This window comes from Tupaia chinensis, unplaced genomic scaffold (assembly GCF_000334495.1).
Source record: "Tupaia chinensis unplaced genomic scaffold, TupChi_1.0 Scaffold146961_1, whole genome shotgun sequence".
NCBI lineage: Eukaryota > Metazoa > Chordata > Mammalia > Scandentia > Tupaiidae > Tupaia > Tupaia belangeri.
In genome coordinates this window covers 846,693-855,925 of record NW_006206814.1, presented here as the reverse complement: position 1 = coordinate 855,925, position 9,233 = coordinate 846,693, and the positions used below count along the sequence as shown (strand labels likewise).

The window sequence follows — 9,233 nt, the reverse complement described above, 5'->3', positions numbered from 1 at the left end:
TTTATTAATTGACATTTAAGGTAACAGGTTTTTCTGAATTGAGTATTGTGGGGGATTTTTAAGATTTATTTTTTAAAATTTATTCATTTATTTTAATTTAACCACACACACACACACACACACACACAGAGAGAGAGAGAGAGAGAGAGAGAGGGAGAGAGAAAGTGAGAAAGCAAGCCACCAGGTCCGGGACTGAAACTGTAGTTGGCCATGTGGGAGTGTCCAGCACCTTAACCACCATGCCACCTGCTGGCCCCAAGTATTGTTTTTTCTGTACTTGTCTGCGTTCCCGACGCTGCTTTTTCTTATAAATATTACGATAGGTACTCCTACATATGTATGTATGTGTACATATGTACACATGTGTCCTAGTGTATTTCTGTGTATAAAGTCAGGATTTTATTAGATGCATGTATCAGAAATCAACTCAAATTAACATAAGAAAATGAGGGATTTAGCATAAAGGATCATAAGCCGCAAGAATTGACACCATCAGGATCATAAGCTGCGACAGTCAGGAGAAGGGCACCCGCTAGAGCCACTTGCACGACTGAGGGATCTTGCAGGGCAACCCTAGCAGCCTGAAGAACTAGAAGCAGATGGGGTGGCCGAACCGGAGCAGCTCTTGGCTTAGCAGAGAATGCACAGCACGAGCAGCTCAGCGGGTGTGAAGTCAGAGGCTGCTGCGGGCCTGGGGCTCGTCTCGCCGTTAGACCTAAAGGCCGACCTCAGGATGATGGTGCCTGTGGTGGACCCTGTCGTTCGTGGAAGCAATTGCAGCAGGAGCTACTTCTTATGCAGCAGCAGCAACAAATCCAGAAGCAACTCTTGAACACAGAGTTTCCGAAACAGGGAGAACTTGACACGGCAGCACCAGGCTCAGCTTCAGGAGCACATTGAGGAACGTCTAGCCGTGAAACAGCAGTAAGAACTCCTAGAAAAGGAGCCGAACCTGGAGCAGCAGAGGCAGGGACAGGAAGTAGAGAGGTATCACAGAGAACAGCAGCTTCCTCCTCTCAGGGGCAAAGACAGAGGCCGAGAAAGGGTCGTGGCAATCACAGAAGTAAAGCAGAAGCTCCAACCAAGATTCCTGTGGGTAAATCAGCAACTAAAGACACTCCAGCTAACTGAAAAAAATCACGCCATGAACCGTCATCCCAAGCTTGGTACACAGCTGCCCACCACACGCCAATGGATCAAAGCGCTCCACCCTACAAATACACATTACCAGGAGCACAAGATGCAAAGGATGATTTCTGCCTTCGAAAAACTGCCTCTGAGCCCAACTCGAAGGTGCGGTCCAGGTTAAAACAGAAAGTGACATTTCTTCCGTCCTTCTGCCTGTAAGGATGGAAGAAATGTCACTTGATTCAGGAAGCGAATGTTTGAGGTGACGGAGCCCTCAGTCAGTAGCAGCTCTCTGGGATCTGGTCCCAGGTCACCAAAGAACAGGCCAACAGGAAATGTTACTGAAAACAGGCTTCAGTATTGCCCCTACTCCTCATGCTGAGCGTCAGGGTACCTCGGGGCTGAAAGGGACTGATCAGACTTCTGATTCTTGGATCACCTCTATAGCTTTCCTGACGTGGTTATTCAACCTCTGCTAGGACGCTCCTACTTAGAGGGAGATTACTTCACCGTCTGCGGAGGCTACCAAGTGATCTTAAACAATTATCTGCACTAATAGAAGTATCTTCTGTGTATTATGCCAAAATACCTGTTGCTGTGTAAGTATGTATAAGTGTATATATATCACAGAAATGCATGCACATGCATGTATATAATACATTATTTATGAATTACAAATGATCACACTGAAATACGAGGGATCACCAAAAATTTTGTCAAAGATATATGTTACGGAAAAAAACTATCCATGGATTTCAAAATTTGTTTGCAAAATAAACTAGGACTTTAATTCTAAAAACAAATAAATCAATAAGGATCGTAAGGCACAAGAATTGACTCAGGTTTCAGTGCATACCTGTGGGCTCTTCCTCATGACTGTGAGTTCAGGGTTGCTCTTGCTTTTCTCCACTTGACATGCATCTTTTCCTGACTGCCTTCTCTGTGAGCTCCAGCATCCCATGCAAAAAGACAGTAGTTGTAGAGACTATAAAGAACTGCTTAGCAGGAACTAGCAGTTAGCGTAATGGCTATGTCGCTGGACTCCCACGTAGTCGACTGCGGTTCGCGTCTCGGACTCGGGGCTTAAAACTCACGCCGGGGCGCGTGTGCGTGCGTGCCCAAGATCCCGAGAGGAGAATGGAGAAGGGATTGCGGCGTGACCATCCTCCCTGGGGGGTGATTTCTTGCTTTCTGTCTCTCTGTCTGGCGAGCGCACGCGCCCTATAGCAAAAAAACCTCTCCAAAAAAAAGAACTACTTAGCCAGCTCCCACAATTGTGTAAGGTCAAATTCCTGTAACCAAATCAATCTCTTTCATTCTCTATGTATACATACCTACATGTATACATACATATGAATTAGAGAAAATACATAAAAATGTGTGTGCATCTTTATGACTCTTGCTGAGTATTTCAAATTGTTTTCTAGAAATGATATTGAAATGTATTATTTATAATGCCAATTTATTGCAACTTACCAATAAAAAAATGCTATCATTTAAGAAATGTTATTACATTATTAGATGCAAACTGTTTCTTTATGAAAAGTTGTATTTGCATTAAAAAGGAGTACCCTCAGCAGGGTTTTGTCAAGTTGCAATTCCATTTCTCCAGCCCTCCAGCCCCTCGGGACCCTTGACACCCATACATGTGGTCAGTGTTTTCACTGGCCTGCAGATTTGAAGCCACGATTTGCCAGATAGTTTATAGCTTTACTGCTGTACCATAGGGTCCAATTTTTAACAGAGTTATTGCTTTTTTTTTTTTTCCTGCAGCGTTGTTTGAATTCCTTGTTATTAATCCCTCGTCAGATACATAGCATGTAAATATTTTTTCTCATTCTGTGGGTTGTCTCTTCATTTTATTATTTCCTTTGCTGTGTAGAAGGTTTTCAGTTAGATATAATCCCATTTGTCTACTTTTGGTTGTGTTTCTGTGCTTTTGAGTTTTGTTTTGTTTTGTTTTGTTTTCCCCCAAGAACTCTTTGTCCATACTGATGTCCTGAAGTGTTTTCCTGTTCTCATCTAGTAACTTAATTATTTCTGGTTTTATTTTTAAGTCTTTAATCCACTTGGAGTTTATTTTTGCATATGATAAAAGATATGCTTTTTTGCATATGGAGGTCCAGTTTTCCCAGCACCATTTATTGAAGAGACTGTCTTTTTCCCAAATGGATGGGTTTGTTTTGTTTTGTTTTGTTTTTGGTGTTTTTTTGTTTGTTTGTTTGTTTGAGAGGTTTTTGCTATAGGGTGCGTGCGCTCACCAGAAAGACAGAGAGAGACAGAGAGACAGAAAGCGAGAAATCATCCCCCCCACCCCACAGGGAGGATGGCCATGACGCAATCCCTTCTTCTCCATTCTCGTCTCGGGATCTTGGTTATGCACGCACATGTGCCCCGTGCAAGTTTAAGCCACCAGGTCCAGGACTCGAACCGCAGTTGACGACATGAGAGTCCAGCGACATAGCTATTACGCTAACTGCTGGTCCCCCAATGGATGGTTTTGGCATCTTTGTAAAAAATCAGTTCCCTTGAGGAAAATGAAAATCATCTGGCTACGGATTTATTTCTGAGTTCTCTGAACTAATCCATTGGTCTATGTGTCCGGATTTTTTGTTGCTGTTGTCGCCAGTACCATGCCGTTTTTGTTAGTACAGATTTGTAGTGTATTTTAAAATCCAATAGTATAATACCTCCAGCTCCATTCTTTTTCTTCAGGATTACTCTGGCTATTTAGGGTCTTCTATTATTTCATACAAATTTTATTATATTTTTCAACTTTTGTGAAGAATGTCATCGGCATTTTGATAGCTATTGCAGTGAGTCTGTAGATTGCTTTCAGTACAATAGCCATTTTGATAGTCTGATTCTTCAATACATGGACATGGAATGTCTTCCCAACTTTTAGTGTTTTCTTTTATTTCTTTTTTTTGGGGAGGGGGGCGGGGAGAGGGTTTTTGCTATAGGGATCTTGGGCACGCACGCACACGTGCCCAGCGTGAGTTTTAAGCCACGGATCCAGAACGCGAACCCCAGTCGACTACGTGGGAGTCCAGCGACATAGCCATTATGCTAACCGCTGGTTCCCTTTGATTCTTCATCAAAGAAGAAATTAAAGTTTTCATTACAGAGATCTTTTGCCCCCTTTGTTAAAGTTGTTCTTAGGAATAAATATTTTATTCTTAGGAATAAGAATTTTATTTTCTTTGTAGCTGTGAAAATGGATTGCTTTTGAAATTTCTTTTTCAGTTATTTCATTACTAGTGTATAAAAATGATACTGATTTTTGTATGTTGATTTTGTATCCTATAGCTCTACTGAATTTGTTAACCAGTTCCAAGAGATTTTTGTGTTATTCTTGTCTGTTTTTCGTTTAATCTTTACGGTTTTCTACATATAAAATCATACCATCTGCAAACTGGTACAATTTGGCTGTCTCCTTTCCAATTTGGATGCCCCTGATTTTCTTCTCTTGTGTGATTTCTCTAGCTATAATTTCCAGTTCTAGTGTTGAATAAGAATTGTGAGAATGAACATTCTTGTCTTACTCCAGGACATGGAACACCTTTCAGTGTTTCCCTGTTAAATATGATATTATTCATAGTTGTGGGGACCAGCGGATGGCCTAGCGGTTATGTTGCTGGGCTCCCACATGACTGACTGTGGTTCAAGTCCCAGACCTGGTGGCTTGAAAATTATGCTGGAATATGCATGCGTGTATGCCCGAGATTCCAAGAGGAGAATGGAGGAGAAGGGATTGCGGCATGGCCATCCCTCTTGGGGGGTGATTTCTCACTTTCCCACTCACTGCATCTGTCTCTCTCTCTCTCTGGCAAGTACACGTCCCCTAAGGAAAAAAACCTCTTGAAAAAAATAGTTGTGGGTTTGTCATATATGATGCACATACCCTCTACATCTAATTTATTGAGTATTTTTATCACAGGGATTTTGAATTTTGCCAGATGGGTTTTGCACACCTATTGAGAGGATCATATGAGTTTTGTCCTTTATTTTGTTGATGAAATTTATCATGTTATGAATTTGCACATCTTCCTTTTATCCTTGGGGATAAAACCCACTTGGGCTTGGTGTACAATCATTTCAATGTGCTATTTGAGTTAAATAAACAAATTTAACTCACAAGTATTTTGCTGAGGATTTTTGCATCTCTGTTCGTTAGGGCAATTTATCTATAGTTCTTTTGATTGTTGTGTTTTTCTTATGTTTTGGTAGCAGAGCAAAGCTAGGCTCATCGAATGAGTTGGGAGGGTTCCTTCCACTTCAAGTTTTTAAAATCACTTGAGAATTAGTTTTAGTTCTTCTTTAAGGGTTTTGTGGAATTCAGCAGTGATATCATTTTGTCCTGGACTTTTCTTTGTTGCAAAACGTTTAATAACTGGTTCGATCTCATTGACTGCTATTGGTGTATTCAGATTGTCTATTTCTTTGATTCAGGCTTGGTAAGCTGTATGTGTCGGAGAATTTATCCTTTTTGTCTAGATTTTCCAATTTGTTTTCATTTAATTGTTCATGATAGTCTCTAATTATATTTTGTTTTTCTGTGGTATCAGTTTTAATGTATCTTTTTTGTTATTTCTTGTTTTATTTATTTTGGATGGCTCTCTTTTCTTCTTTGGTCTAGTTAATGGTTTGTTGATTTTGTTTATCTTTTTGGAAAACCATCTTTTTGTTTCATTGATTTTTTTTAAAAGTTTTTTAAAGAATTATTTTATTTATTCTTTAATTTTTAGTTTTATTTGACCAGACACACACACACACACACACACAACACACACACACACACACACACACACACACACACACACAGAGAGAGAGAGAGAGAGTGAGAGAGAGAGAGAGAGAGAGAGAGAAAGTGAGAAAGCAAGCCACCAGGTCCAAGACTCAAACCGTGGTTGGCCATGTGGGAGTGTCCAGTGCCTTAACCACCACGCCACTTGCTGGTGGTTAATATATATTAATATATATTTTGTCTCAAGTTTGCTTACTTCTTCTCTGATCTTTATTATTTCTCTCCTTCTACTAATTTTAGAATTGGCTTGTTCTTATTTTCCTAGTTCCTTGAGGTGAATTGTTAGGTTGTTTATTTGAAGTCTTTCTTTTTCCGTGAAAGCACCTAGATAGCCTCCCCTCTTAGAATTGCTTCTGCTGTATCAGATAGGTTTTGTTATGTTGTATTTTCATGAATTTTTAAATTCCCATCTTGAATCCAGTGGTCATTCAGGATTATGTTAGTTTTCATGTACTTGCATGATTTCCGATGCTCCTCTTGTTAATGATTCCTAGTCTCATTTTCCTTGTAGTTAGCAAAAATACTTGATATGATTTCTATGTCTAACTTTTTTTTGGATTTGTTCTGTGGCCTAACATGTGCGCTATCCTGAAACATTATCCATGTGCCGATGAGAAGAATGTGCATTTTGTAGCTGTTGGATGGAACAATCTGTGAGTGCCAGTTAGGTCCATCTGGTCTATGGGGCAGTTTAAGTCTGTTTCTTTGTTGATTTTCCATCTAGACTATCTGTCCAGTGCTGAAGGGTTGGGTGTTGAAGTCTCCAACAATTATTGCGTTGGTGTTTATTTCAACCTTTAGTAATTGTTTTATTTTTGTGCTCCCATGTGGGGTACATACATATTCATAATTGTTATATCTTCTTGTTGGATTGGTCTTTTTATCATTATATAATGGATTTCTTTATCTCTTTTTACAGTTTTTTTTTAAATTGAAGTCTATTTTATCTGATATTAGTACAGCAGCTCCTGCTCATTTTTGACTTCCATTTGCATAGAATATCGTTTTCCATCCCATCACTTTAAATCTATGTGTGTCTTTACAAGCAATATGAGTTTCTTGTAGGTAGCCAATAGTGGGTTTCATTTTATTATTTTTTTTTTTAGAGAGAGAGGTTTTTGCTATAGGGTGTGTGCGCTCATGTACAAGAGAGACAGAAAGCAAGAAATCACCCCCTAGGGGGGATGGCCATGCCACAGTCCCTTCTCTTCCATCCTCCTCTCAAGATCCTGGGCATACAAACATGTGCACCTGGCGTGAGTTTTAAAACCACTGGATCTGGGACTTGAACTGTGGTCAAGTACATGGGAGTTAGTGATGTAGGCATTAAACCATTTGCTGGCCCCTGGTTTTATTTTTTAACCATTCAGTCAGTCTATATCTTGTAAGTGGGAACGTTTAATCCATTTACATTTAGGGTTATTATAGAGAGATTAGAACTTATTCCTATCATGCTGTTGGTATTTTTTTTATTGTTTTGAATTCTTTATTTTTTTCTTCTTTTATTGCCTATAATTGTGCCTTGGTGACTGTGTGTGTGTGTGTGTGTGTGTGTGTGTGTGTGTGGTGACAGGATTTGATTCCTTTCTGTTTTTTATTTGCATATCTAGCCTACTAGTGCACTTTACATTTTCATGTGTTTGTTTTGTTTTGTTTTTTTTCTTAATGGTGGTAGTTATTATCTTTTTACTTCCAAATGTAGGACTCTCTTAAGAATTTTTTTGTAAGGACAGTTTAGTCATGGTGAATTCCCTCTTTTTAAGAACTATTATTTATTGGAAACCAGCAGTTAGTATAATGGCTATGTTGCTGGATTCCCACGTAGTCAACCACGGTTCGCGTCCTGGACCTGGTGGCTTAAAACTCACGCTGGGCGCGTGTGCGTGCGTGCCCAAGATCCCGAGAGGAGAATGGAGGAGAAGGGATTGCGGCGTGGACATCCCCCCTGGGGGGTGATTTCTCGCTTTCTGTCTCTATGTCTCTGTCTGTCTGGCGAGCACACGTGCCATATAGTGAAAAAACCTCTCAAAAAAAAATAAAAGAACTATTATATATTAAATATTACTATATATTGTCTCATGGAATATAAACAGCTCATGATCAGAGGACTTATTAAAAAGGCAAGTACAAATAAACCATATAACAACAACAAGGCAGCAGAGAAGAACAGGTCACAGTAGTCTTTTGGTTACCTTGGTCGTTTCTCTATCCCTCGTTTTTGGCCATCTCTTTAGTCTGTTTCAAAATGGGTACCTTTCCCCACTCCAGCACAGTACATTAACCATGGAAACAGGACTGGTGCCAGAAGAGTGACATGGAAGTCATTTTACTTGGCCTTCACGTCCTTAGTGTGTAGTGTCAATTTTTTGTAGATAGTTTCTATTTCCACAATACCAAACTTTGCTCAGATAACTCTATGGGATTTGTTTTTTAAGTTTTTATTGGGATCAGTGGATGGCATAATGGTTATGTCGCTGGACTCCCACATAATCAGCCATGGTTTGAGTGCTGGACTCAGTGGTTTAAAACTCACTGTGTGTGTTTGCATGTCCAAGATCCTGAGAAGAGAATGAAAGAGAAGTGATTGTGACATGGCCATCCCCCTGGGAGGAGATTTTTTGCTTTCTCTCTCTCTGTCTCTCTCTGTCTCTCTGGTGAGTGCATGTACCCTATAGCAAAAAAATCTCTCTCTAAAAAAAAACAACAACAACAAAAACTTTTTATTTACGACTTTCTTTCATGAGCAAAAGAGAGAGGGAGAGACATGTACTCTCAACAGGGTCTTCATACCACAATCCACACCCAGCTCCAGCCAACCCAGAGTCATGGGCATGTGCATCCCCAGCATGTTCAGAGAAGTCTCCTGATGCCAACCTGGAACCTTCCTGTGCAAATCAGAGTATCAAATTTTACCCCTGTATCACAATCCAGCCTCTTCATGTCATTTTAAGCATTAGTTGTAATAAAAAAAACCTAATATTTCTCATAAAATTTAAACCATATAGATAAGTAAAAGGCAAAAATATTAAGTCATGGATTTTCAGGGGAAAAAAGAGATTTTCTACACAGATGTAATATATAAAGTACATCTCATTTACAATACTCAAATCCTCCATTACTCTGTTCAAGAACTCATTTGTGGGAACCAGCAGTTAGCATAATGGCTATGTCACTGGACTCCCACGTAGTTGAACACGGTTCGCGTCCCGGACCTGGTGGCTTAAAACTCACGCCGGGCGCGTGTGTGTGCGTGCCCAAGATCCCGAGAGGAGAATGGAGGAGGAGGGATTGCGGCGTG

At 40.1% G+C, this 9,233-nt stretch overlaps 1 pseudogene; it reads left to right on the top strand.

Annotated features, from left to right (window-relative positions):
• Positions 1-640: 640 nt before the first annotated feature.
• LOC114006312 (histone deacetylase 9 pseudogene) lies at positions 641-1,607 on the top strand (annotated as a pseudogene).
• The last annotated feature ends 7,626 nt before the right edge of the window (positions 1,608-9,233 follow it).